The sequence below is a fragment of the Eumetopias jubatus genome, unplaced genomic scaffold (genome assembly GCF_037043125.1).
Source record: "Eumetopias jubatus isolate StellerSeaLion01/CBP00866 unplaced genomic scaffold, mEumJub1_p1.0 scaffold_187, whole genome shotgun sequence".
In the NCBI taxonomy this organism is placed as follows: Eukaryota; Metazoa; Chordata; class Mammalia; order Carnivora; family Otariidae; genus Eumetopias; species Eumetopias jubatus.
The window spans coordinates 43,898-70,891 of NW_028274993.1; the positions used below are offsets into that span (position 1 = coordinate 43,898).

The 26,994-nt window shown below is 70.8% G+C and overlaps 13 non-coding genes across 13 annotated transcripts; all 13 read left to right on the top strand.

Moving 5' to 3' along the window:
• Positions 1–300: 300 nt before the first annotated feature.
• On the top strand, positions 301–419 carry LOC148161341 (5S ribosomal RNA). The gene has a single exon (XR_015767633.1). It is a non-coding gene; the product is annotated as a 5S ribosomal RNA (ribosomal RNA).
• Positions 420–2,479: 2,060 nt separating this feature from the next.
• Positions 2,480–2,598, top strand: LOC148161342 (5S ribosomal RNA). The gene has a single exon (XR_015767634.1). It is a non-coding gene; the product is annotated as a 5S ribosomal RNA (ribosomal RNA).
• Positions 2,599–4,554: 1,956 nt separating this feature from the next.
• Positions 4,555–4,673, top strand: LOC148161343 (5S ribosomal RNA). The gene has a single exon (XR_015767635.1). It is a non-coding gene; the product is annotated as a 5S ribosomal RNA (ribosomal RNA).
• A 1,950-nt stretch (positions 4,674–6,623) lies between these two features.
• On the top strand, positions 6,624–6,742 carry LOC148161344 (5S ribosomal RNA). Its single transcript, XR_015767636.1, has one exon. It is a non-coding gene; the product is annotated as a 5S ribosomal RNA (ribosomal RNA).
• Positions 6,743–8,695: 1,953 nt separating this feature from the next.
• On the top strand, positions 8,696–8,814 carry LOC148161345 (5S ribosomal RNA). Its single transcript, XR_015767637.1, has one exon. It is a non-coding gene; the product is annotated as a 5S ribosomal RNA (ribosomal RNA).
• Positions 8,815–10,896: 2,082 nt separating this feature from the next.
• LOC148161346 (5S ribosomal RNA) lies at positions 10,897–11,015 on the top strand. The gene has a single exon (XR_015767639.1). It is a non-coding gene; the product is annotated as a 5S ribosomal RNA (ribosomal RNA).
• Positions 11,016–12,978: 1,963 nt separating this feature from the next.
• On the top strand, positions 12,979–13,097 carry LOC148161347 (5S ribosomal RNA). The gene has a single exon (XR_015767640.1). It is a non-coding gene; the product is annotated as a 5S ribosomal RNA (ribosomal RNA).
• A 1,948-nt stretch (positions 13,098–15,045) lies between these two features.
• LOC148161348 (5S ribosomal RNA) lies at positions 15,046–15,164 on the top strand. Its single transcript, XR_015767641.1, has one exon. It is a non-coding gene; the product is annotated as a 5S ribosomal RNA (ribosomal RNA).
• A 1,956-nt stretch (positions 15,165–17,120) lies between these two features.
• Positions 17,121–17,239, top strand: LOC148161349 (5S ribosomal RNA). The gene has a single exon (XR_015767642.1). It is a non-coding gene; the product is annotated as a 5S ribosomal RNA (ribosomal RNA).
• Positions 17,240–19,321: 2,082 nt separating this feature from the next.
• On the top strand, positions 19,322–19,440 carry LOC148161350 (5S ribosomal RNA). The gene has a single exon (XR_015767643.1). It is a non-coding gene; the product is annotated as a 5S ribosomal RNA (ribosomal RNA).
• Positions 19,441–21,390: 1,950 nt separating this feature from the next.
• LOC148161351 (5S ribosomal RNA) lies at positions 21,391–21,509 on the top strand. Its single transcript, XR_015767644.1, has one exon. It is a non-coding gene; the product is annotated as a 5S ribosomal RNA (ribosomal RNA).
• Positions 21,510–23,481: 1,972 nt separating this feature from the next.
• LOC148161352 (5S ribosomal RNA) lies at positions 23,482–23,600 on the top strand. Its single transcript, XR_015767645.1, has one exon. It is a non-coding gene; the product is annotated as a 5S ribosomal RNA (ribosomal RNA).
• Positions 23,601–25,560: 1,960 nt separating this feature from the next.
• LOC148161353 (5S ribosomal RNA) lies at positions 25,561–25,679 on the top strand. The gene has a single exon (XR_015767646.1). It is a non-coding gene; the product is annotated as a 5S ribosomal RNA (ribosomal RNA).
• The last annotated feature ends 1,315 nt before the right edge of the window (positions 25,680–26,994 follow it).

Consider the following 26,994-nt stretch of genomic DNA (forward strand, 5'->3'; position numbering starts at 1 on the left):
GGGCCGCGCTCCCGGCGCCCCGACGCTCCCCTTTGCCATCTCGGGAGCCAGGCGGCGGTGGCGGCGGCGGCTGCCGGGACTGGAGAGTCCCCGTGCGGGAGAGTGCCTGGACTTTCGCGACAGGGGGGCGCTGCAGGCGCCCCCGTCCCCTGGGCCGGTTGGAAGGCAGGCAGGCGGGCAGGCAGGTGCAAGGCCCAGGGCAGGAGGGGGGGCGGGTGGGGAGTGAGGAGCGAAGAGCGGCAGGGCGCGGGTCGGGAGGCACAGAGCAGGCTCTTAGGGCGCCTAGTGGCAGCAGCTCACGTCTACGGCCATACCACCCTGAACGCGCCCGATCTCGTCTGATCTCGGAAGCTAAGCAGGGTCGGGCCTGGTTAGTACTTGGATGGGAGACCGCCTGGGAATACCGGGTGCTGTAGGCTTTTTTTCTTGGTCTTTTCTTGCCCCTTCGGCCTCCCTTGCCCTCCCTTTGCCGCCACAGCCCCCCCCCCCCCCGCCTTACCCAGCAAGGCTTCCTCCAAACACCCCCTGGCCCCCGGCCCCTCGCCACGCGCGCACCGCCCCGCGGGTCCCGGGCCCGCTGCGGGTGCCGGCTGCACGGGCAAACGGCCGCCAGCCGGCCCTTCCACCTGCAAGCCACCACGCCCACGCCCACTTGAACAAGGGCGGGCTGGGGGGCGGCGGGGGCGGGTGGGTCGGGGGGAGGCGGCGGGTTCGGAGGGAGGTAAAGGGGGAGGGCGGCGAGGACCGCGGCGGGCTTGGGGCGCGGTGGGGGTGGGGCCGGGTGTGGGGGACGGGTGTGGGGGAGAGGGTGGGCGTAGGGGGCGGGGTGGGGGTGGGGGTGGGGGTGGGGGAGGGGTGTGGGGGAGGGGGTGGGCGTAGGGGGCGCGGTGGGGGTGGGGCCGGGGGTGGGGGAGGGGTGTGGGGGAGGGGGTGGGCGTAGGGGGCGGGGTGGGGGTGGGGGTGGGGGTGGGAGCGCGTATGGGACGGCACCCCGGCCCGGCAGGCAGGCGTGCCCTTCCGAGGTCCCGCGCCTCGGGCCCTCATCCACCGAGTCACTGGCCATTCCCCTGGGCCGCCCCGAGTGCCCAGGCACACCGGGCAACCGGCCCCATCTTCTGCCTGGGCACGCCTCCACCTTCTCCCCAGCAGCCCTGGGCTGCGCTTCCACCCGGGCGGGCATTCCCCCCCTCCCGGCGGATCACCGTCCCTTTGCCCCCGGGCCGGGGGTCCCCGCTCCGTGTGGGCATGATACAAGATGGCCGACCGCCCGGGCCCTCACCCGTTGGCACCCGGGACCACCCGTTGACACCCGAGTCCGTGCTCAGTCTCCCCGCAACGGCGAAGCGAAGAGCGAGGCTCGTTCGCTCATCGACACGGCGGGACGGCGGCGCGCGGCGCCCGACGAGCAAAAGCGGCCCCCCAAGTCAAGGACGAGAGCATAGGAGAATGGCCCGTACGCGCCCAGGGCCACAGAGGGTCCCGGGCAGGAATGGGAGCAGAGCGGGTTTCCTGGAGACTGGGCTGCAAGTCCTCGGGCCCCGAGGAGCTCCTGGGCGCCCAAACCACGCCCAAGGACGACCACCCTCCCCGGGGCCAGCTTCCTCGCCAACACAGCCTCCTCCGTGTGTGTGTGTGTGTGTGTGTGTGTGTGTGTGTGGTGTGCTGTGGTGTGGTGTTCTGTGCTGTCCTGTGCTGTGCTGTGCTGTGCTGTGTGCTGTGCGGTGTGTGTGGGCTGTGTGTCTGTTTCTGTCTGGGGCACCTGAGTCTGAGTCCCTGTGCACATCCAGGTCAGGGTCTGCGTGCGTCTGTCGTGCGGTCCGAGCGGGTCTGTGTGTTGGATGCTCTGTCTGTGTCTCCCCCTGTGTGTCTCTTCCTCTCTATCTACATCTCCCTCTCTCTGGGTCTCTGTCTTTCCCCGAGTGTCTGTGCGTTCGTCTGTGCCAGCCGTGCTCTCGAGTCTCTCAGTCGGGTCCTGGCGTCGGTGGGTGGGCGAGGGAAGGGTGGCGGAGGAAGGGCGATGGGGTTGGGCTGCTGAGGAGGGTCCCTGGCGGGCGCCGGTGGCTGGCGCTGGCTTTGAGCAAGGCGGGGTGGAGAGGCGGGAAGGCCTGGTGGCGGCCCTCGCTTGCCCTCGGGCGGAGGGTGGGGGACGGTGGGTGGGTGGGCGCGGAGAACACCGCGCGGGCCGCGCTCCCGGCGCCCCGACGCTCCCCTTTGCCATCTCGGGAGCCAGGCGGCGGTGGCGGCGGCGGCTGCCGGGACTGGAGAGTCCCCGTGCGGGAGAGTGCCTGGACTTTCGCGACAGGGGGGCGCTGCAGGCGCCCCCGTCCCCTGGGCCGGTTGGAAGGCAGGCAGGCGGGCAGGCAGGTGCAAGGCCCAGGGCAGGAGGGGGGGCGGGTGGGGAGTGAGGAGCGAAGAGCGGCAGGGCGCGGGTCGGGAGGCACAGAGCAGGCTCTTAGGGCGCCTAGTGGCAGCAGCTCACGTCTACGGCCATACCACCCTGAACGCGCCCGATCTCGTCTGATCTCGGAAGCTAAGCAGGGTCGGGCCTGGTTAGTACTTGGATGGGAGACCGCCTGGGAATACCGGGTGCTGTAGGCTTTTTTTCTTGGTCTTTTCTTGCCCCTTCGGCCTCCCTTGCCCTCCCTTTGCCGCCACAGCCCCCCCCCCCCCGCCTTACCCAGCAAGGCTTCCTCCAAACACCCCCTGGCCCCCGGCCCCTCGCCACGCGCGCACCGCCCCGCGGGTCCCGGGCCCGCTGCGGGTGCCGGCTGCACGGGCAAACGGCCGCCAGCCGGCCCTTCCACCTGCAAGCCACCACGCCCACGCCCACTTGAACAAGGGCGGGCTGGGGGGCGGCGGGGGCGGGTGGGTCGGGGGGAGGCGGCGGGTTCGGAGGGAGGTAAAGGGGGAGGGCGGCGAGGACCGCGGCGGGCTTGGGGCGCGGTGGGGGTGGGGCCGGGGGTGGGGGAGGGGTGTGGGGGAGGGGGTGGGCGTAGGGGGCGGGGTGGGGGTGGGGGTGGGGGTGGGAGCGCGTATGGGACGGCACCCCGGCCCGGCAGGCAGGCGTGCCCTTCCGAGGTCCCGCGCCTCGGGCCCTCATCCACCGAGTCACTGGCCATTCCCCTGGGCCGCCCCGAGTGCCCAGGCACACCGGGCAACCGGCCCCATCTTCTGCCTGGGCACGCCTCCACCTTCTCCCCAGCAGCCCTGGGCTGCGCTTCCACCCGGGCGGGCATTCCCCCCCTCCCGGCGGATCACCGTCCCTTTGCCCCCGGGCCGGGGGTCCCCGCTCCGTGTGGGCATGATACAAGATGGCCGACCGCCCGGGCCCTCACCCGTTGGCACCCGGGACCACCCGTTGACACCCGAGTCCGTGCTCAGTCTCCCCGCAACGGCGAAGCGAAGAGCGAGGCTCGTTCGCTCATCGACACGGCGGGACGGCGGCGCGCGGCGCCCGACGAGCAAAAGCGGCCCCCCAAGTCAAGGACGAGAGCATAGGAGAATGGCCCGTACGCGCCCAGGGCCACAGAGGGTCCCGGGCAGGAATGGGAGCAGAGCGGGTTTCCTGGAGACTGGGCTGCAAGTCCTCGGGCCCCGAGGAGCTCCTGGGCGCCCAAACCACGCCCAAGGACGACCACCCTCCCCGGGGCCAGCTTCCTCGCCAACACAGCCTCCTCCGTGTGTGTGTGTGTGTGTGTGTGTGTCTGTGTGTGTGTGTGTGTGTGTGGTGTGCTGTGGTGTGGTGTTCTGTGCTGTCCTGTGCTGTGCTGTGCTGTGCTGTGCTGTGTGCTGTGCGGTGTGTGTGGGCTGTGTGTCTGTTTCTGTCGGGGGCACCTGAGTCTGAGTCCCTGTGCACATCCAGGTCAGGGTCTGCGTGCGTCTGTCGTGCGGTCCGAGCGGGTCTGTGTGTTGGATGCTCTGTCTGTGTCTCCCCCTGTGTGTCTCTTCCTCTCTATCTACATCTCCCTCTCTCTGGGTCTCTGTCTTTCCCCGAGTGTCTGTGCGTTCGTCTGTGCCAGCCGTGCTCTCGAGTCTCTCAGTCGGGTCCTGGCGTCGGTGGGTGGGCGAGGGAAGGGTGGCGGAGGAAGGGCGATGGGGTTGGGCTGCTGAGGAGGGTCCCTGGCGGGCGCCGGTGGCTGGCGCTGGCTTTGAGCAAGGCGGGGTGGAGAGGCGGGAAGGCCTGGTGGCGGCCCTCGCTTGCCCTCGGGCGGAGGGTGGGGGACGGTGGGTGGGTGGGCGCGGAGAACACCGCGCGGGCCGCGCTCCCGGCGCCCCGACGCTCCCCTTTGCCATCTCGGGAGCCAGGCGGCGGTGGCGGCGGCGGCTGCCGGGACTGGAGAGTCCCCGTGCGGGAGAGTGCCTGGACTTTCGCGACAGGGGGGCGCTGCAGGCGCCCCCGTCCCCTGGGCCGGTTGGAAGGCAGGCAGGCGGGCAGGCAGGTGCAAGGCCCAGGGCAGGAGGGGGGGCGGGTGGGGAGTGAGGAGCGAAGAGCGGCAGGGCGCGGGTCGGGAGGCACAGAGCAGGCTCTTAGGGCGCCTAGTGGCAGCAGCTCACGTCTACGGCCATACCACCCTGAACGCGCCCGATCTCGTCTGATCTCGGAAGCTAAGCAGGGTCGGGCCTGGTTAGTACTTGGATGGGAGACCGCCTGGGAATACCGGGTGCTGTAGGCTTTTTTTCTTGGTCTTTTCTTGCCCCTTCGGCCTCCCTTGCCCTCCCTTTGCCGCCACAGCCCCCCCCCCCCCGCCTTACCCAGCAAGGCTTCCTCCAAACACGCCCTGGCCCCCGGCCCCTCGCCACGCGCGCACCGCCCCGCGGGTCCCGGGCCCGCTGCGGGTGCCGGCTGCACGGGCAAACGGCCGCCAGCCGGCCCTTCCACCTGCAAGCCACCACGCCCACGCCCACTTGAACAAGGGCGGGCTGGGGGGCGGCGGGGGCGGGTGGGTCGGGGGGAGGCGGCGGGTTCGGAGGGAGGTAAAGGGGGAGGGCGGCGAGGACCGCGGCGGGCTTGGGGCGCGGTGGGGGTGGGGCCGGGGGTGGGGGAGGGGTGTGGGGGAGGGGGTGGGCGTAGGGGGCGGGGTGGGGGTGGGGGTGGGGGTGGGAGCGCGTATGGGACGGCACCCCGGCCCGGCAGGCAGGCGTGCCCTTCCGAGGTCCCGCGCCTCGGGCCCTCATCCACCGAGTCACTGGCCATTCCCCTGGGCCGCCCCGAGTGCCCAGGCACACCGGGCAACCGGCCCCATCTTCTGCCTGGGCACGCCTCCACCTTCTCCCCAGCAGCCCTGGGCTGCGCTTCCACCCGGGCGGGCATTCCCCCCCTCCCGGCGGATCACCGTCCCTTTGCCCCCGGGCCGGGGGTCCCCGCTCCGTGTGGGCATGATACAAGATGGCCGACCGCCCGGGCCCTCACCCGTTGGCACCCGGGACCACCCGTTGACACCCGAGTCCGTGCTCAGTCTCCCCGCAACGGCGAAGCGAAGAGCGAGGCTCGTTCGCTCATCGACACGGCGGGACGGCGGCGCGCGGCGCCCGACGAGCAAAAGCGGCCCCCCAAGTCAAGGACGAGAGCATAGGAGAATGGCCCGTACGCGCCCAGGGCCACAGAGGGTCCCGGGCAGGAATGGGAGCAGAGCGGGTTTCCTGGAGACTGGGCTGCAAGTCCTCGGGCCCCGAGGAGCTCCTGGGCGCCCAAACCACGCCCAAGGACGACCACCCTCCCCGGGGCCAGCTTCCTCGCCAACACAGCCTCCTCCGTGTGTGTGTGTGTGTGTGTGTGTGTGTGTCTGTGTGTGTGTGTGTGTGTGTGGTGTGCTGTGGTGTGGTGTTCTGTGCTGTGCTGTGCTGTGCTGTGCTGTGTGCTGTGCGGTGTGTGTGGGCTGTGTGTCTGTTTCTGTCGGGGGCACCTGAGTCTGAGTCCCTGTGCACATCCAGCTCAGGGTCTGCGTGCGTCTGTCGTGCGGTCCGAGCGAGTCTGTGTGTTGGATGCTCTGTCTGTGTCTCCCCCTGTGTGTCTCTTCCTCTCTATCTACATCTCCCTCTCTCTGGGTCTCTGTCTTTCCCCGAGTGTCTGTGCGTTCGTCTGTGCCAGCCGTGCTCTCGAGTCTCTCAGTCGGGTCCTGGCGTCGGTGGGTGGGCGAGGGAAGGGTGGCGGAGGAAGGGCGATGGGGTTGGGCTGCTGAGGAGGGTCCCTGGCGGGCGCCGGTGGCTGGCGCTGGCTTTGAGCAAGGCGGGGTGGAGAGGCGGGAAGGCCTGGTGGCGGCCCTCGCTTGCCCTCGGGCGGAGGGTGGGGGACGGTGGGTGGGTGGGCGCGGAGAACACCGCGCGGGCCGCGCTCCCGGCGCCCCGACGCTCCCCTTTGCCATCTCGGGAGCCAGGCGGCGGTGGCGGCGGCGGCTGCCGGGACTGGAGAGTCCCCGTGCGGGAGAGTGCCTGGACTTTCGCGACAGGGGGGCGCTGCAGGCGCCCCCGTCCCCTGGGCCGGTTGGAAGGCAGGCAGGCGGGCAGGCAGGTGCAAGGCCCAGGGCAGGAGGGGGGGCGGGTGGGGAGTGAGGAGCGAAGAGCGGCAGGGCGCGGGTCGGGAGGCACAGAGCAGGCTCTTAGGGCGCCTAGTGGCAGCAGCTCACGTCTACGGCCATACCACCCTGAACGCGCCCGATCTCGTCTGATCTCGGAAGCTAAGCAGGGTCGGGCCTGGTTAGTACTTGGATGGGAGACCGCCTGGGAATACCGGGTGCTGTAGGCTTTTTTTCTTCGTCTTTTCTTGCCCCTTCGGCCTCCCTTCCCCTCCCTTTGCCGCCACAGCCCCCCCCCCCCGCCTTACCCAGCAAGGCTTCCTCCAAACACGCCCTGGCCCCCGGCCCCTCGCCACGCGCGCACCGCCCCGCGGGTCCCGGGCCCGCTGCGGGTGCCGGCTGCACGGGCAAACGGCCGCCAGCCGGCCCTTCCACCTGCAAGCCACCACGCCCACGCCCACTTGAACAAGGGCGGGCTGGGGGGCGGCGGGGGCGGGTGGGTCGGGGGGAGGCGGCGGGTTCGGAGGGAGGTAAAGGGGGAGGGCGGCGAGGACCGCGGCGGGCTTGGGGCGCGGTGGGGGTGGGGCCGGGGGTGGGGGAGGGGTGTGGGGGAGAGGGTGGGCGTAGGGGGCGGGGTGGGGGTGGGGGTGGGGGTGGGAGCGCGTATGGGACGGCACCCCGGCCCGGCAGGCAGGCGTGCCCTTCCGAGGTCCCGCGCCTCGGGCCCTCATCCACCGAGTCACTGGCCATTCCCCTGGGCCGCCCCGAGTGCCCAGGCACACCGGGCAACCGGCCCCATCTTCTGCCTGGGCACGCCTCCACCTTCTCCCCAGCAGCCCTGGGCTGCGCTTCCACCCGGGCGGGCATTCCCCCCCTCCCGGCGGATCACCGTCCCTTTGCCCCCGGGCCGGGGGTCCCCGCTCCGTGTGGGCATGATACAAGATGGCCGACCGCCCGGGCCCTCACCCGTTGGCACCCGGGACCACCCGTTGACACCCGAGTCCGTGCTCAGTCTCCCCGCAACGGCGAAGCGAAGAGCGAGGCTCGTTCGCTCATCGACACGGCGGGACGGCGGCGCGCGGCGCCCGACGAGCAAAAGCGGCCCCCCAAGTCAAGGACGAGAGCATAGGAGAATGGCCCGTACGCGCCCAGGGCCACAGAGGGTCCCGGGCAGGAATGGGAGCAGAGCGGGTTTCCTGGAGACTGGGCTGCAAGTCCTCGGGCCCCGAGGAGCTCCTGGGCGCCCAAACCACGCCCAAGGACGACCACCCTCCCCGGGGCCAGCTTCCTCGCCAACACAGCCTCCTCCGTGTGTGTGTGTGTGTGTGTGTGTCTGTGTGTGTGTGTGTGTGTGTGGTGTGCTGTGGTGTGGTGTTCTGTGCTGTCCTGTGCTGTGCTGTGCTGTGCTGTGCTGTGTGCTGTGCGGTGTGTGTGGGCTGTGTGTCTGTTTCTGTCGGGGGCACCTGAGTCTGAGTCCCTGTGCACATCCAGGTCAGGGTCTGCGTGCGTCTGTCGTGCGGTCCGAGCGGGTCTGTGTGTTGGATGCTCTGTCTGTGTCTCCCCCTGTGTGTCTCTTCCTCTCTATCTACATCTCCCTCTCTCTGGGTCTCTGTCTTTCCCCGAGTGTCTGTGCGTTCGTCTGTGCCAGCCGTGCTCTCGAGTCTCTCAGTCGGGTCCTGGCGTCGGTGGGTGGGCGAGGGAAGGGTGGCGGAGGAAGGGCGATGGGGTTGGGCTGCTGAGGAGGGTCCCTGGCGGGCGCCGGTGGCTGGCGCTGGCTTTGAGCAAGGCGGGGTGGAGAGGCGGGAAGGCCTGGTGGCGGCCCTCGCTTGCCCTCGGGCGGAGGGTGGGGGACGGTGGGTGGGTGGGCGCGGAGAACACCGCGCGGGCCGCGCTCCCGGCGCCCCGACGCTCCCCTTTGCCATCTCGGGAGCCAGGCGGCGGTGGCGGCGGCGGCTGCCGGGACTGGAGAGTCCCCGTGCGGGAGAGTGCCTGGACTTTCGCGACAGGGGGGCGCTGCAGGCGCCCCCGTCCCCTGGGCCGGTTGGAAGGCAGGCAGGCGGGCAGGCAGGTGCAAGGCCCAGGGCAGGAGGGGGGGCGGGTGGGGAGTGAGGAGCGAAGAGCGGCAGGGCGCGGGTCGGGAGGCACAGAGCAGGCTCTTAGGGCGCCTAGTGGCAGCAGCTCACGTCTACGGCCATACCACCCTGAACGCGCCCGATCTCGTCTGATCTCGGAAGCTAAGCAGGGTCGGGCCTGGTTAGTACTTGGATGGGAGACCGCCTGGGAATACCGGGTGCTGTAGGCTTTTTTTCTTGGTCTTTTCTTGCCCCTTCGGCCTCCCTTCCCCTCCCTTTGCCGCCACAGCCCCCCCCCCCGCCTTACCCAGCAAGGCTTCCTCCAAACACCCCCTGGCCCCCGGCCCCTCGCCACGCGCGCACCGCCCCGCGGGTCCCGGGCCCGCTGCGGGTGCCGGCTGCACGGGCAAACGGCCGCCAGCCGGCCCTTCCACCTGCAAGCCACCACGCCCACGCCCACTTGAACAAGGGCGGGCTGGGGGGCGGCGGGGGCGGGTGGGTCGGGGGGAGGCGGCGGGTTCGGAGGGAGGTAAAGGGGGAGGGCGGCGAGGACCGCGGCGGGCTTGGGGCGCGGTGGGGGTGGGGCCGGGTGTGGGGGAGGGGTGTGGGGGAGAGGGTGGGCGTAGGGGGCGGGGTGGGGGTGGGGGTGGGGGTGGGGGAGGGGTGTGGGGGAGGGGGTGGGCGTAGGGGGCGCGGTGGGGGTGGGGCCGGGGGTGGGGGAGGGGTGTGGGGGAGGGGGTAGGCGTAGAGTGCGGGGTGGGGGTGGGGGTGGGGGTGGGAGCGCGTATGGGACGGCACCCCGGCCCGGCAGGCAGGCGTGCCCTTCCGAGGTCCCGCGCCTCGGGCCCTCATCCACCGAGTCACTGGCCATTCCCCTGGGCCGCCCCGAGTGCCCAGGCACACCGGGCAACCGGCCCCATCTTCTGCCTGGGCACGCCTCCACCTTCTCCCCAGCAGCCCTGGGCTGCGCTTCCACCCGGGCGGGCATTCCCCCCCTCCCGGCGGATCACCGTCCCTTTGCCCCCGGGCCGGGTGTCCCCGCTCCGTGTGGGCATGATACAAGATGGCCGACCGCCCGGGCCCTCACCCGTTGGCACCCGGGACCACCCGTTGACACCCGAGTCCGTGCTCAGTCTCCCCGCAACGGCGAAGCGAAGAGCGAGGCTCGCTCGCTCATCGACACGGCGGGACGGCGGCGCGCGGCGCCCGACGAGCAAAAGCGGCCCCCCAAGTCAAGGACGAGAGCATAGGAGAATGGCCCGTACGCGCCCAGGGCCACAGAGGGTCCCGGGCAGGAATGGGAGCAGAGCGGGTTTCCTGGAGACTGGGCTGCAAGTCCTCGGGCCCCGAGGAGCTCCTGGGCGCCCAAACCACGCCCAAGGACGACCACCCTCCCCGGGGCCAGCTTCCTCGCCAACACAGCCTCCTCCGTGTGTGTGTGTGTGTGTGTGTGTGTGTGTCTGTGTGTGTGTGTGTGTGTGTGTGGTGTGCTGTGGTGTGGTGTTCTGTGCTGTCCTGTGCTGTGCTGTGCTGTGCTGTGCTGTGTGCTGTGCGGTGTGTGTGGGCTGTGTGTCTGTTTCTGTCGGGGGCACCTGAGTCTGAGTCCCTGTGCACATCCAGGTCAGGGTCTGCGTGCGTCTGTCGTGCGGTCCGAGCGGGTCTGTGTGTTGGATGCTCTGTCTGTGTCTCCCCCTGTGTGTCTCTTCCTCTCTATCTACATCTCCCTCTCTCTGGGTCTCTGTCTTTCCCCGAGTGTCTGTGCGTTCGTCTGTGCCAGCCGTGCTCTCGAGTCTCTCAGTCGGGTCCTGGCGTCGGTGGGTGGGCGAGGGAAGGGTGGCGGAGGAAGGGCGATGGGGTTGGGCTGCTGAAGAGGGTCCCTGGCGGGCGCCGGTGGCTGGCGCTGGCTTTGAGCAAGGCGGGGTGGAGAGGCGGGAAGGCCTGGTGGCGGCCCTCGCTTGCCCTCGGGCGGAGGGTGGGGGACGGTGGGTGGGTGGGCGCGGAGAACACCGCGCGGGCCGCGCTCCCGGCGCCCCGACGCTCCCCTTTGCCATCTCGGGAGCCAGGCGGCGGTGGCGGCGGCGGCTGCCGGGACTGGAGAGTCCCCGTGCGGGAGAGTGCCTGGACTTTCGCGACAGGGGGGCGCTGCAGGCGCCCCCGTCCCCTGGGCCGGTTGGAAGGCAGGCAGGCGGGCAGGCAGGTGCAAGGCCCAGGGCAGGAGGGGGGGCGGGTGGGGAGTGAGGAGCGAAGAGCGGCAGGGCGCGGGTCGGGAGGCACAGAGCAGGCTCTTAGGGCGCCTAGTGGCAGCAGCTCACGTCTACGGCCATACCACCCTGAACGCGCCCGATCTCGTCTGATCTCGGAAGCTAAGCAGGGTCGGGCCTGGTTAGTACTTGGATGGGAGACCGCCTGGGAATACCGGGTGCTGTAGGCTTTTTTTCTTGGTCTTTTCTTGCCCCTTCGGCCTCCCTTCCCCTCCCTTTGCCGCCACAGCCCCCCCCCCCCCCGCCTTACCCAGCAAGGCTTCCTCCAAACACGCCCTGGCCCCCGGCCCCTCGCCACGCGCGCACCGCCCCGCGGGTCCCGGGCCCGCTGCGGGTGCCGGCTGCACGGGCAAACGACCGCCAGCCGGCCCTTCCACCTGCAAGCCACCACGCCCACGCCCACTTGAACAAGGGCGGGCTGGGGGGCGGCGGGGGCGGGTGGGTCGGGGGGAGGCGGCGGGTTCGGAGGGAGGTAAAGGGGGAGGGCGGCGAGGACCGCGGCGGGCTTGGGGCGCGGTGGGGGTGGGGCCGGGGGTGGGGGAGGGGTGTGGGGGAGGGGGTGGGCGTAGGGGGCGGGGTGGGGGTGGGGGTGGGGGTGGGAGCGCGTATGGGACGGCACCCCGGCCCGGCAGGCAGGCGTGCCCTTCCGAGGTCCCGCGCCTCGGGCCCTCATCCACCGAGTCACTGGCCATTCCCCTGGGCCGCCCCGAGTGCCCAGGCACACCGGGCAACCGGCCCCATCTTCTGCCTGGGCACGCCTCCACCTTCTCCCCAGCAGCCCTGGGCTGCGCTTCCACCCGGGCGGGCATTCCCCCCCTCCCGGCGGATCACCGTCCCTTTGCCCCCGGGCCGGGGGTCCCCGCTCCGTGTGGGCATGATACAAGATGGCCGACCGCCCGGGCCCTCACCCGTTGGCACCCGGGACCACCCGTTGACACCCGAGTCCGTGCTCAGTCTCCCCGCAACGGCGAAGCGAAGAGCGAGGCTCGTTCGCTCATCGACACGGCGGGACGGCGGCGCGCGGCGCCCGACGAGCAAAAGCGGCCCCCCAAGTCAAGGACGAGAGCATAGGAGAATGGCCCGTACGCGCCCAGGGCCACAGAGGGTCCCGGGCAGGAATGGGAGCAGAGCGGGTTTCCTGGAGACTGGGCTGCAAGTCCTCGGGCCCCGAGGAGCTCCTGGGCGCCCAAACCACGCCCAAGGACGACCACCCTCCCCGGGGCCAGCTTCCTCGCCAACACAGCCTCCTCCGTGTGTGTGTGTGTGTGTGTGTGTGTGTGTCTGTGTGTGTGTGTGTGTGTGTGTGGTGTGCTGTGGTGTGGTGTTCTGTGCTGTCCTGTGCTGTGCTGTGCTGTGCTGTGCTGTGTGCTGTGCGGTGTGTGTGGGCTGTGTGTCTGTTTCTGTCGGGGGCACCTGAGTCTGAGTCCCTGTGCACATCCAGGTCAGGGTCTGCGTGCGTCTGTCGTGCGGTCCGAGCGGGTCTGTGTGTTGGATGCTCTGTCTGTGTCTCCCCCTGTGTGTCTCTTCCTCTCTATCTACATCTCCCTCTCTCTGGGTCTCTGTCTTTCCCCGAGTGTCTGTGCGTTCGTCTGTGCCAGCCGTGCTCTCGAGTCTCTCAGTCGGGTCCTGGCGTCGGTGGGTGGGCGAGGGAAGGGTGGCGGAGGAAGGGCGATGGGGTTGGGCTGCTGAGGAGGGTCCCTGGCGGGCGCCGGTGGCTGGCGCTGGCTTTGAGCAAGGCGGGGTGGAGAGGCGGGAAGGCCTGGTGGCGGCCCTCGCTTGCCCTCGGGCGGAGGGTGGGGGACGGTGGGTGGGTGGGCGCGGAGAACACCGCGCGGGCCGCGCTCCCGGCGCCCCGACGCTCCCCTTTGCCATCTCGGGAGCCAGGCGGCGGTGGCGGCGGCGGCTGCCGGGACTGGAGAGTCCCCGTGCGGGAGAGTGCCTGGACTTTCGCGACAGGGGGGCGCTGCAGGCGCCCCCGTCCCCTGGGCCGGTTGGAAGGCAGGCAGGCGGGCAGGCAGGTGCAAGGCCCAGGGCAGGAGGGGGGGCGGGTGGGGAGTGAGGAGCGAAGAGCGGCAGGGCGCGGGTCGGGAGGCACAGAGCAGGCTCTTAGGGCGCCTAGTGGCAGCAGCTCACGTCTACGGCCATACCACCCTGAACGCGCCCGATCTCGTCTGATCTCGGAAGCTAAGCAGGGTCGGGCCTGGTTAGTACTTGGATGGGAGACCGCCTGGGAATACCGGGTGCTGTAGGCTTTTTTTCTTGGTCTTTTCTTGCCCCTTCGGCCTCCCTTGCCCTCCCTTTGCCGCCACAGCCCCCCCCCCCCCCGCCTTACCCAGCAAGGCTTCCTCCAAACACCCCCTGGCCCCCGGCCCCTCGCCACGCGCGCACCGCCCCGCGGGTCCCGGGCCCGCTGCGGGTGCCGGCTGCACGGGCAAACGGCCGCCAGCCGGCCCTTCCACCTGCAAGCCACCACGCCCACGCCCACTTGAACAAGGGCGGGCTGGGGGGCGGCGGGGGCGGGTGGGTCGGGGGGAGGCGGCGGGTTCGGAGGGAGGTAAAAAGGGAGGGCGGCGAGGACCGCGGCGGGCTTGGGGCGCGGTGGGGGTGGGGCCGGGGGTGGGGGAGGGGTGTGGGGGAGGGGGTGGGCGTAGGGGGCGGGGTGGGGGTGGGGGTGGGGGTGGGAGCGCGTATGGGACGGCACCCCGGCCCGGCAGGCAGGCGTGCCCTTCCGAGGTCCCGCGCCTCGGGCCCTCATCCACCGAGTCACTGTCCATTCCCCTGGGCCGCCCCGAGTGCCCAGGCACACCGGGCAACCGGCCCCATCTTCTGCCTGGGCACGCCTCCACCTTCTCCCCAGCAGCCCTGGGCTGCGCTTCCACCCGGGCGGGCATTCCCCCCCTCCCGGCGGATCACCGTCCCTTGTCCCCGGGCCGGGGGTCCCCGCTCCGTGTGGGCATGATACAAGATGGCCGACCGCCCGGGCCCTCACCCGTTGGCACCCGGGACCACCCGTTGACACCCGAGTCCGTGCTCAGTCTCCCCGCAACGGCGAAGCGAAGAGCGAGGCTCGTTCGCTCATCGACACGGCGGGACGGCGGCGCGCGGCGCCCGACGAGCAAAAGCGGCCCCCCAAGTCAAGGACGAGAGCATAGGAGAATGGCCCGTACGCGCCCAGGGCCACAGAGGGTCCCGGGCAGGAATGGGAGCAGAGCGGGTTTCCTGGAGACTGGGCTGCAAGTCCTCGGGCCCCGAGGAGCTCCTGGGCGCCCAAACCACGCCCAAGGACGACCACCCTCCCCGGGGCCAGCTTCCTCGCCAACACAGACTCCTCCGTGTGTGTGTGTGTGTGTGTGTGTGTGTCTGTGTGTGTGTGTGTGTGTGTGGTGTGCTGTGGTGTGGTGTTCTGTGCTGTGCTGTGCTGTGCTGTGCTGTGTGCTGTGCGGTGTGTGTGGGCTGTGTGTCTGTTTCTGTCGGGGGCACCTGAGTCTGAGTCCCTGTGCACATCCAGGTCAGGGTCTGCGTGCGTCTGTCGTGCGGTCCGAGCGGGTCTGTGTGTTGGATGCTCTGTCTGTGTCTCCCCCTGTGTGTCTCTTCCTCTCTATCTACATCTCCCTCTCTCTGGGTCTCTGTCTTTCCCCGAGTGTCTGTGCGTTCGTCTGTGCCAGCCGTGCTCTCGAGTCTCTCAGTCGGGTCCTGGCGTCGGTGGGTGGGCGAGGGAAGGGTGGCGGAGGAAGGGCGATGGGGTTGGGCTGCTGAGGAGGGTCCCTGGCGGGCGCCGGTGGCTGGCGCTGGCTTTGAGCAAGGCGGGGTGGAGAGGCGGGAAGGCCTGGTGGCGGCCCTCGCTTGCCCTCGGGCGGAGGGTGGGGGACGGTGGGTGGGTGGGCGCGGAGAACACCGAGCGGGCCGCGCTCCCGGCGCCCCGACGCTCCCCTTTGCCATCTCGGGAGCCAGGCGGCGGTGGCGGCGGCGGCTGCCGGGACTGGAGAGTCCCCGTGCGGGAGAGTGCCTGGACTTTCGCGACAGGGGGGCGCTGCAGGCGCCCCCGTCCCCTGGGCCGGTTGGAAGGCAGGCAGGCGGGCAGGCAGGTGCAAGGCCCAGGGCAGGAGGGGGGGCGGGTGGGGAGTGAGGAGCGAAGAGCGGCAGGGCGCGGGTCGGGAGGCACAGAGCAGGCTCTTAGGGCGCCTAGTGGCAGCAGCTCACGTCTACGGCCATACCACCCTGAACGCGCCCGATCTCGTCTGATCTCGGAAGCTAAGCAGGGTCGGGCCTGGTTAGTACTTGGATGGGAGACCGCCTGGGAATACCGGGTGCTGTAGGCTTTTTTTCTTCGTCTTTTCTTGCCCCTTCGGCCTCCCTTCCCCTCCCTTTGCCGCCACAGCCCCCCCCCCCCGCCTTACCCAGCAAGGCTTCCTCCAAACACGCCCTGGCCCCCGGCCCCTCGCCACGCGCGCACCGCCCCGCGGGTCCCGGGCCCGCTGCGGGTGCCTGCTGCACGGGCAAACGGCCGCCAGCCGGCCCTTCCACCTGCAAGCCACCACGCCCACGCCCACTTGAACAAGGGCGGGCTGGGGGGCGGCGGGGGCGGGTGGGTCGGGGGGAGGCGGCGGGTTCGGAGGGAGGTAAAGGGGGAGGGCGGCGAGGACCGCGGCGGGCTTGGGGCGCGGTGGGGGTGGGGCCGGGGGTGGGGGAGGGGTGTGGGGGAGGGGGTGGGCGTAGGGGGCGGGGTGGGGGTGGGGGTGGGGGTGGGAGCGCGTATGGGACGGCACCCCGGCCCGGCAGGCAGGCGTGCCCTTCCGAGGTCCCGCGCCTCGGGCCCTCATCCACCGAGTCACTGGCCATTCCCCTGGGCCGCCCCGAGTGCCCAGGCACACCGGGCAACCGGCCCCATCTTCTGCCTGGGCACGCCTCCACCTTCTCCCCAGCAGCCCTGGGCTGCGCTTCCACCCGGGCGGGCATTCCCCCCCTCCCGGCGGATCACCGTCCCTTTGCCCCCGGGCCGGGGGTCCCCGCTCCGTGTGGGCATGATACAAGATGGCCGACCGCCCGGGCCCTCACCCGTTGGCACCCGGGACCACCCGTTGACACCCGACTCCGTGCTCAGTCTCCCGCAACGGCGAAGCGAAGAGCGAGGCTCGTTCGCTCATCGACACGGCGGGACGGCGGCGCGCGGCGCCCGACGAGCAAAAGCGGCCCCCCAAGTCAAGGACGAGAGCATAGGAGAATGGCCCGTACGCGCCCAGGGCCACAGAGGGTCCCGGGCAGGAATGGGGGCAGAGCGGGTTTCCTGGAGACTGGGCTGCAAGTCCTCGGGCCCCGACGAGCTCCTGGGCGCCCAAACCACGCCCAAGGACGACCACCCTCCCCGGGGCCAGCTTCCTCGCCAACACAGCCTCCTCCGTGTGTGTGTGTGTGTGTGTGTGTGTGTGTGTGTGTGTGTGTGTGTGTGTGGTGTGCTGTGGTGTGGTGTTCTGTGCTGTCCTGTGCTGTGCTGTGCTGTGCTGTGCTGTGTGCTGTGCGGTGTGTGTGGGCTGTGTGTCTGTTTCTGTCGGGGGCACCTGAGTCTGAGTCCCTGTGCACATCCAGGTCAGGGTCTGCGTGCGTCTGTCGTGCGGTCCGAGCGGGTCTGTGTGTTGGATGCTCTGTCTGTGTCTCCCCCTGTGTGTCTCTTCCTCTCTATCTACATCTCCCTCTCTCTGGGTCTCTGTCTTTCCCCGAGTGTCTGTGCGTTCGTCTGTGCCAGCCGTGCTCTCGAGTCTCTCAGTCGGGTCCTGGCGTCGGTGGGTGGGCGAGGGAAGGGTGGCGGAGGAAGGGCGATGGGGTTGGGCTGCTGAGGAGGGTCCCTGGCGGGCGCCGGTGGCTGGCGCTGGCTTTGAGCAAGGCGGGGTGGAGAGGCGGGAAGGCCTGGTGGCGGCCCTCGCTTGCCCTCGGGCGGAGGGTGGGGGACGGTGGGTGGGTGGGCGCGGAGAACACCGCGCGGGCCGCGCTCCCGGCGCCCCGACGCTCCCCTTTGCCATCTCGGGAGCCAGGCGGCGGTGGCGGCGGCGGCTGCCGGGACTGGAGAGTCCCCGTGCGGGAGAGTGCCTGGACTTTCGCGACAGGGGGGCGCTGCAGGCGCCCCCGTCCCCTGGGCCGGTTGGAAGGCAGGCAGGCGGGCAGGCAGGTGCAAGGCCCAGGGCAGGAGGGGGGGCGGGTGGGGAGTGAGGAGCGAAGAGCGGCAGGGCGCGGGTCGGGAGGCACAGAGCAGGCTCTTAGGGCGCCTAGTGGCAGCAGCTCACGTCTACGGCCATACCACCCTGAACGCGCCCGATCTCGTCTGATCTCGGAAGCTAAGCAGGGTCGGGCCTGGTTAGTACTTGGATGGGAGACCGCCTGGGAATACCGGGTGCTGTAGGCTTTTTTTCTTGGTCTTTTCTTGCCCCTTCGGCCTCCCTTCCCCTCCCTTTGCCGCCACAGCCCCCCCCCCCCGCCTTACCCAGCAAGGCTTCCTCCAAACACCCCCTGGCCCCCGGCCCCTCGCCACGCGCGCACCGCCCCGCGGGTCCCGGGCCCGCTGCGGGTGCCGGCTGCACGGGCAAACGGCCGCCAGCCGGCCCTTCCACCTGCAAGCCACCACGCCCACGCCCACTTGAACAAGGGCGGGCTGGGGGGCGGCGGGGGCGGGTGGGTCGGGGGGAGGCGGCGGGTTCGGAGGGAGGTAAAGGGGGAGGGCGGCGAGGACCGCGGCGGGCTTGGGGCGCGGTGGGGGTGGGGCCGGGGGTGGGGGAGGGGTGTGGGGTAGAGGGTGGGCGTAGGGGGCGGGGTGGGGGTGGGGGTGGGGGTGGGGGAGGGGTGTGGGGGAGGGGGTGGGCGTAGGGGGCGCGGTGGGGGTGGGGCCGGGGGTGGGGGAGGGGTGTGGGGGAGGGGGTGGGCGTAGGGGGCGGGGTGGGGGTGGGGGTGGGGGTGGGAGCGCGTATGGGACGGCACCCCGGCCCGGCAGGCAGGCGTGCCCTTCCGAGGTCCCGCGCCTCGGGCCCTCATCCACCGAGTCACTGGCCATTCCCCTGGGCCGCCCCGAGTGCCCAGGCACACCGGGCAACCGGCCCCATCTTCTGCCTGGGCACGCCTCCACCTTCTCCCCAGCAGCCCTGGGCTGCGCTTCCACCCGGGCGGGCATTCCCCCCCTCCCGGCGGATCACCGTCCCTTTGCCCCCGGGCCGGGGGTCCCCGCTCCGTGTGGGCATGATACAAGATGGCCGACCGCCCGGGCCCTCACCCGTTGGCACCCGGGACCACCCGTTGACACCCGAGTCCGTGCTCAGTCTCCCCGCAACGGCGAAGCGAAGAGCGAGGCTCGTTCGCTCATCGACACGGCGGGACGGCGGCGCGCGGCGCCCGACGAGCAAAAGCGGCCCCCCAAGTCAAGGACGAGAGCATAGGAGAATGGCCCGTACGCGCCCAGGGCCACAGAGGGTCCCGGGCAGGAATGGGAGCAGAGCGGGTTTCCTGGAGACTGGGCTGCAAGTCCTCGGGCCCCGAGGAGCTCCTGGGCGCCCAAACCACGCCCAAGGACGACCACCCTCCCCGGGGCCAGCTTCCTCGCCAACACAGCCTCCTCCGTGTGTGTGTGTGTGTTTGTGTGTGTGTGTGTGTGTGTGTGTGTGTGTGTGTGTGTGTGTGTGTGTGTGGTGTGCTGTGGTGTGGTGTTCTGTGCTGTGCTGTGCTGTGCTGTGTGCTGTGCGGTGTGTGTGGGCTGTGTGTCTGTTTCTGTCGGGGGCACCTGAGTCTGAGTCCCTGTGCACATCCAGGTCAGGGTCTGCGTGCGTCTGTCGTGCGGTCCGAGCGGGTCTGTGTGTTGGATGCTCTGTCTGTGTCTCCCCCTGTGTGTCTCTTCCTCTCTATCTACATCTCCCTCTCTCTGGGTCTCTGTCTTTCCCCGAGTGTCTGTGCGTTCGTCTGTGCCAGCCGTGCTCTCGAGTCTCTCAGTCGGGTCCTGGCGTCGGTGGGTGGGCGAGGGAAGGGTGGCGGAGGAAGGGCGATGGGGTTGGGCTGCTGAGGAGGGTCCCTGGCGGGCGCCGGTGGCTGGCGCTGGCTTTGAGCAAGGCGGGGTGGAGAGGCGGGAAGGCCTGGTGGCGGCCCTCGCTTGCCCTCGGGCGGAGGGTGGGGGACGGTGGGTGGGTGGGCGCGGAGAACACCGCGCGGGCCGCGCTCCCGGCGCCCCGACGCTCCCCTTTGCCATCTCGGGAGCCAGGCGGCGGTGGCGGCGGCGGCTGCCGGGACTGGAGAGTCCCCGTGCGGGAGAGTGCCTGGACTTTCGCGACAGGGGGGCGCTGCAGGCGCCCCCGTCCCCTGGGCCGGTTGGAAGGCAGGCAGGCGGGCAGGCAGGTGCAAGGCCCAGGGCAGGAGGGGGGGCGGGTGGGGAGTGAGGAGCGAAGAGCGGCAGGGCGCGGGTCGGGAGGCACAGAGCAGGCTCTTAGGGCGCCTAGTGGCAGCAGCTCACGTCTACGGCCATACCACCCTGAACGCGCCCGATCTCGTCTGATCTCGGAAGCTAAGCAGGGTCGGGCCTGGTTAGTACTTGGATGGGAGACCGCCTGGGAATACCGGGTGCTGTAGGCTTTTTTTCTTGGTCTTTTCTTGCCCCTTCGGCCTCCCTTGCCCTCCCTTTGCCGCCACAGCCCCCCCCCCCCGCCTTACCCAGCAAGGCTTCCTCCAAACACCCCCTGGCCCCTGGCCCCTCGCCACGCGCGCACCGCCCCGCGGGTCCCGGGCCCGCTGCGGGTGCCGGCTGCACGGGCAAACGGCCGCCAGCCGGCCCTTCCACCTGCAAGCCACCACGCCCACGCCCACTTGAACAAGGGCGGGCTGGGGGGCGGCGGGGGCGGGTGGGTCGGGGGGAGGCGGCGGGTGCGGAGGGAGGTAAAGGGGGAGGGCGGCGAGGACCGCGGCGGGCTTGGGGCGCGGTGGGGGTGGGGCCGGGTGTGGGGGAGGGGTGTGGGGGAGAGGGTGGGCGTAGGGGGCGGGGTGGGGGAGGGGGTGGGGGTGGGAGCGCGTATGGGACGGCACCCCGGCCCGGCAGGCAGGCGTGCCCTTCCGAGGTCCCGCGCCTCGGGCCCTCATCCACCGAGTCACTGGCCATTCCCCTGGGCCGCCCCGAGTGCCCAGGCACACCGGGCAACCGGCCCCATCTTCTGCCTGGGCACGCCTCCACCTTCTCCCCAGTAGCCCTGGGCTGCGCTTCCACCCGGGCGGGCATTCCCCCCCTCCCGGCGGATCACCGTCCCTTTGCCCCCGGGCCGGGGGTCCCCGCTCCGTGTGGGCATGGTACAAGTTGGCCGATCGCCCGGGCCCTCACCCGTTGGCACCCGGGACCACCCGTTGACACCCGACTCCGTGCTCAGTCTCCCGCAACGGCGAAGCGAAGAGCGAGGCTCGTTCGCTCATCGACACGGCGGGACGGCGGCGCGCGGCGCCCGACGAGCAAAAGCGGCCCCCCAAGTCAAGGACGAGAGCATAGGAGAATGGCCCGTACGCGCCCAGGGCCACAGAGGGTCCCGGGCAGGAATGGGGGCAGAGCGGGTTTCCTGGAGACTGGGCTGCAAATCCTCGGGCCCCGAGGAGCTCCTGGGCGCCCAAACCATGCCCAAGGACGACCACCCTCCCCGGGGCCAGCTTCCTCGCCAACACAGCCTCCTCCGTGTGTGTGTGTGTGTGTGTGTGTGTGTGTGTGTGTGTGTGTGTGGTGTGCTGTGGTGTGGTGTTCTGTGCTGTCCTGTGCTGTGCTGTGCTGTGCTGTGCTGTGTGCTGTGCGGTGTGTGTGGGCTGTGTGTCTGTTTCTGTCGGGGGCACCTGAGTCTGAGTCTCTGTGCACATCCAGGTCAGGGTCTGCGTGCGTCTGTCGTGCGGTCCGAGCGGGTCTGTGTGTTGGATGCTCTGTCTGTGTCTCCCCCTGTGTGTCTCTTCCTCTCTATCTACATCTCCCTCTCTCTGGGTCTCTGTCTTTCCCCGAGTGTGTGTGCGTTCGTCTGTGCCAGCCGTGCTCTCGAGTCTCTCAGTCGGGTCCTGGCGTCGGTGGGTGGGCGAGGGAAGGGTGGCGGAGGAAGGGCGATGGGGTTGGGCTGCTGAGGAGGGTCCCTGGCGGGCGCCGGTGGCTGGCGCTGGCTTTGAGCAAGGCGGGGTGGAGAGGCGGGAAGGCCTGGTGGCGGCCCTCGCTTGCCCTCGGGCGGAGGGTGGGGGACGGTGGGTGGGTGGGCGCGGAGAACACCGCGCGGGCCGCGCTCCCGGCGCCCCGACGCTCCCCTTTGCCATCTCGGGAGCCAGGCGGCGGTGGCGGCGGCGGCTGCCGGGACTGGAGAGTCCCCGTGCGGGAGAGTGCCTGGACTTTCGCGACAGGGGGGCGCTGCAGGCGCCCCCGTCCCCTGGGCCGGTTGGAAGGCAGGCAGGCGGGCAGGCAGGTGCAAGGCCCAGGGCAGGAGGGGGGGCGGGTGGGGAGTGAGGAGCGAAGAGCGGCAGGGCGCGGGTCGGGAGGCACAGAGCAGGCTCTTAGGGCGCCTAGTGGCAGCAGCTCACGTCTACGGCCATACCACCCTGAACGCGCCCGATCTCGTCTGATCTCGGAAGCTAAGCAGGGTCGGGCCTGGTTAGTACTTGGATGGGAGACCGCCTGGGAATACCGGGTGCTGTAGGCTTTTTTTCTTGGTCTTTTCTTGCCCCTTCGGCCTCCCTTCCCCTCCCTTTGCCGCCACAGCCCCCCCCCCCCGCCTTACCCAGCAAGGCTTCCTCCAAACACGCCCTGGCCCCCGGCCCCTCGCCACGCGCGCACCGCCCCGCGGGTCCCGGGCCCGCTGCGGGTGCCGGCTGCACGGGCAAACGGCCGCCAGCCGGCCCTTCCACCTGCAAGCCACCACGCCCACGCCCACTTGAACAAGGGCGGGCTGGGGGGCGGCGGGGGCGGGTGGGTCGGGGGGAGGCGGCGGGTTCGGAGGGAGGTAAAGGGGGAGGGCGGCGAGGACCGCGGCGGGCTTGGGGCGCGGTGGGGGTGGGGCCGGGGGTGGGGGAGGGGTGTGGGGGAGGGGGTGGGCGTAGGGGGCGGGGTGGGGGTGGGGGTGGGGGTGGGAGCGCGTATGGGACGGCACCCCGGCCCGGCAGGCAGGCGTGCCCTTCCGAGGTCCCGCGCCTCGGGCCCTCATCCACCGAGTCACTGGCCATTCCCCTGGGCCGCCCCGAGTGCCCAGGCACACCGGGCAACCGGCCCCATCTTCTGCCTGGGCACGCCTCCACCTTCTCCCCAGCAGCCCTGGGCTGCGCTTCCACCCGGGCGGGCATTCCCCCCCTCCCGGCGGATCACCGTCCCTTTGCCCCCGGGCCGGGGGTCCCCGCTCCGTGTGGGCATGATACAAGATGGCCGACCGCCCGGGCCCTCACCCGTTGGCACCCGGGACCACCCGTTGACACCCGAGTCCGTGCTCAGTCTCCCCGCAACGGCGAAGCGAAGAGCGAGGCTCGTTCGCTCATCGACACGGCGGGACGGCGGCGCGCGGCGCCCGACGAGCAAAAGCGGCCCCCCAAGTCAAGGAGGATAGCATAGGAGAATGGCCCGTACGCGCCCAGGGCCACAGAGGGTCCCGGGCAGGAATGGGGGCAGAGCGGGTTTCCTGGAGACTGGGCTGCAAGTCCTCGGGCCCCGAGGAGCTCCTGGGCGCCCAAACCACGCCCAAGGACGACCACCCTCCCCGGGGCCAGCTTCCTCGCCAACACAGCCTCCTCCGTGTGTGTGTGTGTGTTTGTGTGTGTGTGTGTGTGTGTGTGTGTGTGTGTGTGTGTGTGTGTGTGTGTGTGCTGTGGTGTGGTGTTCTGTGCTGTCCTGTGCTGTGCTGTGCTGTGCTGTGCTGTGTGCTGTGCGGTGTGTGTGGGCTGTGTGTCTGTTTCTGTCGGGGGCACCTGAGTCTGAGTCCCTGTGCACATCCAGGTCAGGGTCTGCGTGCGTCTGTCGTGCGGTCCGAGCGGGTCTGTGTGTTGGATGCTCTGTCTGTGTCTCCCCCTGTGTGTCTCTTCCTCTCTATCTACATCTCCCTCTCTCTGGGTCTCTGTCTTTCCCCGAGTGTCTGTGCGTTCGTCTGTGCCAGCCGTGCTCTCGAGTCTCTCAGTCGGGTCCTGGCGTCGGTGGGTGGGCGAGGGAAGGGTGGCGGAGGAAGGGCGATGGGGTTGGGCTGCTGAGGAGGGTCCCTGGCGGGCGCCGGTGGCTGGCGCTGGCTTTGAGCAAGGCGGGGTGGAGAGGCGGGAAGGCCTGGTGGCGGCCCTCGCTTGCCCTCGGGCGGAGGGTGGGGGACGGTGGGTGGGTGGGCGCGGAGAACACCGCGCGGGCCGCGCTCCCGGCGCCCCGACGCTCCCCTTTGCCATCTCGGGAGCCAGGCGGCGGTGGCGGCGGCGGCTGCCGGGACTGGAGAGTCCCCGTGCGGGAGAGTGCCTGGACTTTCGCGACAGGGGGGCGCTGCAGGCGCCCCCGTCCCCTGGGCCGGTTGGAAGGCAGGCAGGCGGGCAGGCAGGTGCAAGGCCCAGGGCAGGAGGGGGGGCGGGTGGGGAGTGAGGAGCGAAGAGCGGCAGGGCGCGGGTCGGGAGGCACAGAGCAGGCTCTTAGGGCGCCTAGTGGCAGCAGCTCACGTCTACGGCCATACCACCCTGAACGCGCCCGATCTCGTCTGATCTCGGAAGCTAAGCAGGGTCGGGCCTGGTTAGTACTTGGATGGGAGACCGCCTGGGAATACCGGGTGCTGTAGGCTTTTTTTCTTGGTCTTTTCTTGCCCCTTCGGCCTCCCTTGCCCTCCCTTTGCCGCCACAGCCCCACCCCCCCCGGCTTACCCAGCAAGGCTTCCTCCAAACACCCCCTGGCCCCCGGCCCCTCGCCACGCGCGCACCGCCCCGCGGGTCCCGGGCCCGCTGCGGGTGCCGGCTGCACGGGCAAACGGCCGCCAGCCGGCCCTTCCACCTGCAAGCCACCACGCCCACGCCCACTTGAACAAGGGCGGGCTGGGGGGCGGCGGGGGCGGGTGGGTCGGGGGGAGGCGGCGGGTTCGGAGGGAGGTAAAGGGGGAGGGCGGCGAGGACCGCGGCGGGCTTGGGGCGCGGTGGGGGTGGGGCCGGGGGTGGGGGAGGGGTGTGGGGGAGGGGGTGGGCGTAGGGGGCGGGGTGGGGGTGGGGGTGGGGGTCGGAGCGCGTATGGGACGGCACCCCGGCCCGGCAGGCAGGCGTGCCCTTCCGAGGTCCCGCGCCTCGGGCCCTCATCCACCGAGTCACTGGCCATTCCCCTGGGCCGCCCCGAGTGCCCAGGCACACCGGGCAACCGGCCCCATCTTCTGCCTGGGCACGCCTCCACCTTCTCCCCAGCAGCCCTGGGCTGCGCTTCCACCCGGGCGGGCATTCCCCCCCTCCCGGCGGATCACCGTCCCTTTGCCCCCGGGCCGGGGGTCCCCGCTCCGTGTGGGCATGATACAAGATGGCCGACCGCCCGGGCCCTCACCCGTTGGCACCCGGGACCACCCGTTGACACCCGAGTCCGTGCTCAGTCTCCCCGCAACGGCGAAGCGAAGAGCGAGGCTCGTTCGCTCATCGACACGGCGGGACGGCGGCGCGCGGCGCCCGACGAGCAAAAGCGGCCCCCCAAGTCAAGGACGAGAGCATAGGAGAATGGCCCGTACGCGCCCAGGGCCAAAGAGGGTCCCGGGCAGGAATGGGAGCAGAGCGGGTTTCCTGGAGACTGGGCTGCAAGTCCTCGGGCCCCGAGGAGCTCCTGGGCGCCCAAACCACGCCCAAGGACGACCACCCTCCCCGGGGCCAGCTTCCTCGCCAACACAGCCTCCTCCGTGTGTGTGTGTGTGTGTGTGTGTGTGTGTGTGTCTGTGTGTGTGTGTGTGTGGTGTGCTGTGGTGTGGTGTTCTGTGCTGTCCTGTGCTGTGCTGTGCTGTGCTGTGCTGTGTGCTGTGCGGTGTGTGTGGGCTGTGTGTCTGTTTCTGTCGGGGGCACCTGAGTCTGAGTCCCTGTGCACATCCAGGTCAGGGTCTGCGTGCGTCTGTCGTGCGGTCCGAGCGGGTCTGTGTGTTGGATGCTCTGTCTGTGTCTCCCCCTGTGTGTCTCTTCCTCTCTATCTACATCTCCCTCTCTCTGGGTCTCTGTCTTTCCCCGAGTGTCTGTGCGTTCGTCTGTGCCAGCCGTGCTCTCGAGTCTCTCAGTCGGGTCCTGGCGTCGGTGGGTGGGCGAGGGAAGGGTGGCGGAGGAAGGGCGATGGGGTTGGGCTGCTGAGGAGGGTCCCTGGCGGGCGCCGGTGGCTGGCGCTGGCTTTGAGCAAGGCGGGGTGGAGAGGCGGGAAGGCCTGGTGGCGGCCCTCGCTTGCCCTCGGGCGGAGGGTGGGGGACGGTGGGTGCGTGGGCGCGGAGAACACCGCGCGGGCCGCGCTCCCGGCGCCCCGACGCTCCCCTTTGCCATCTCGGGAGCCAGGCGGCGGTGGCGGCGGCGGCTGCCGGGACTGGAGAGTCCCCGTGCGGGAGAGTGCCTGGACTTTCGAGACAGGGGGGCGCTGCAGGCGCCCCCGTCCCCTGGGCCGGTTGGAAGGCAGGCAGGCGGGCAGGCAGGTGCAAGGCCCAGGGCAGGAGGCGGGGCGGGTGGGGAGTGAGGAGCGAAGAGCGGCAGGGCGCGGGTCGGGAGGCACAGAGCAGGCTCTTAGGGCGCCTAGTGGCAGCAGCTCACGTCTACGGCCATACCACCCTGAACGCGCCCGATCTCGTCTGATCTCGGAAGCTAAGCAGGGTCGGGCCTGGTTAGTACTTGGATGGGAGACCGCCTGGGAATACCGGGTGCTGTAGGCTTTTTTTCTTGGTCTTTTCTTGCCCCTTCGGCCTCCCTTCCCCTCCCTTTGCCGCCACAGCCCCCCCCCCCGCCTTACCCAGCAAAGCTTCCTCCAAACACCCCCTGGCCCCCGGCCCCTCGCCACGCGCGCACCGCCCCGCGGGTCCCGGGCCCGCTGCGGGTGCCGGCTGCACGGGCAAACGGCCGCCAGCCGGCCCTTCCACCTGCAAGCCACCACGCCCACGCCCACTTGAACAAGGGCGGGCTGGGGGGCGGCGGGGGCGGGTGGGTCGGGGGGAGGCGGCGGGTTCGGAGGGAGGTAAAGGGGGAGGGCGGCGAGGACCGCGGCGGGCTTGGGGCGCGGTTGGGGTGGGGCCGGGGGTGGGGGAGGGGTGTGGGGGAGAGGGTGGGCGTAGGGGGCGGGGTGGGGGTGGGGGTGGGGGTGGGAGCGCGTATGGGACGGCACCCCGGCCCGGCAGGCAGGCGTGCCCTTCCGAGGTCCCGCGCCTCGGGCCCTCATCCACCGAGTCACTGGCCATTCCCCTGGGCCGCCCCGAGTGCCCAGGCACACCGGGCAACCGGCCCCATCTTCTGCCTGGGCACGCCTCCACCTTCTCCCCAGCAGCCCTGGGCTGCGCTTCCACCCGGGCGGGCATTCCCCCCCTCCCCGCGGATCACCGTCCCTTTGCCCCCGGGCCGGGGGTCCCCGCTCCGTGTGGGCATGATACAAGATGGCCGACCGCCCGGGCCCTCACCCGTTGGCACCCGGGACCACCCGTTGACACCCGAGTCCGTGCTCAGTCTCCCCGCAACGGCGAAGCAGAAGAGCGAGGCTCGTTCGCTCATCGACACGGCGGGACGGCGGCGCGCGGCGCCCGACGAGCAAAAGCGGCCCCCCAAGTCAAGGACGAGAGCATAGGAGAATGGCCCGTACGCGCCCAGGGCCACAGAGGGTCCCGGGCAGGAATGGGAGCAGAGCGGGTTTCCTGGAGACTGGGCTGCAAGTCCTCGGGCCCCGAGGAGCTCCTGGGCGCCCAAACCACGCCCAAGGACGACCACCCTCCCCGGGGCCAGCTTCCTCGCCAACACAGCCTCCTCCGTGTGTGTGTGTGTGTGTGTGTGTCTGTGTGTGTGTGTGTGTGTGTGGTGTGCTGTGGTGTGGTGTTCTGTGCTGTCCTGTGCTGTGCTGTGCTGTGCTGTGCTGTGTGCTGTGCGGTGTGTGTGGGCTGTGTGTCTGTTTCTGTCGGGGGCACCTGAGTCTGAGTCCCTGTGCACATCCAGGTCAGGGTCTGCGTGCGTCTGTCGTGCGGTCCGAGCGGGTCTGTGTGTTGGATG